Genomic DNA, 893 nt, shown 5'->3' with positions numbered 1-893 from the left:
CTAAAATAGACCATATACTAGCCCATAGAACATGCTTAAGTAAATGTAAGGGAATTGAAGTTATCCCATGCATACTAACAGACCATAGTGCAGTGAAATTGAAAATTATTGACGAAAGAAGCTTCAAAATCTCCAAAAACACAAGGAAATTAAATCACACCCTCCTGAACAACCAATGGGTCACAGATGAAATTAAACCACATCTACAATCCAACAAAAATGCAGCTACAACTCCCTGGAACCTGTGGGACACAATGAAAGCAGACCTCAGAAGGAAATTTATAGTGCTGAATTCAACAGAAAGAGCATAGATGAGCAGCCCTAATGCTGTATCCCAAGCTTCTTGAAAAAGCAGAGCAAGTCAAACCCAAAGCCCAAAGAAGGAAGGAAATTATAAAGATCAGAGCAGAAATTAACGCTGTCATTTTGTTTTGAAATTCTGTATCATTTTAGTTGCATTTTTCTCTTTAAAATAAAAAAGGAATTTGTAGTAAATGTTCATCATGGGGGGATTTATTAAACAGATTATGGTACATCCATATTATGGAATACTATAGACCTGTAATAAGAAAACAAGGGCACTTCTAAGGACTTCATACTGGGAGATATCCAAGATGAATTAAAAAATAAAAAACATTAAGATGTATAATTGTATGCATGGTATGTTTTAATTTGCACAAAAATGAAGGATTCAAATTGTTATTTTGTACTTATTTGTAAAGTATAGACAAATTTAAATCTCTGAAAGAATTTATGAGGAATATTTCTATGCTTACTGGTTTGGGAAATTGAATTTGAACTGAACACAAGAATGATGGCATGGAAGACAAGCATATGTATAAATGTTTCTTAAATTTGAAATCATATAAATGTATTTCCTATCTTAATCTTAA

Source organism: Octodon degus, unplaced genomic scaffold (genome assembly GCF_000260255.1).
Source record: "Octodon degus isolate 3935 unplaced genomic scaffold, OctDeg1.0 scaffold00140, whole genome shotgun sequence".
Taxonomy (NCBI): Eukaryota; Metazoa; Chordata; class Mammalia; order Rodentia; family Octodontidae; genus Octodon; species Octodon degus.
The sequence above is the reverse complement of the archived record's forward strand: the minus strand, read 5'-3'. Positions refer to the sequence as shown.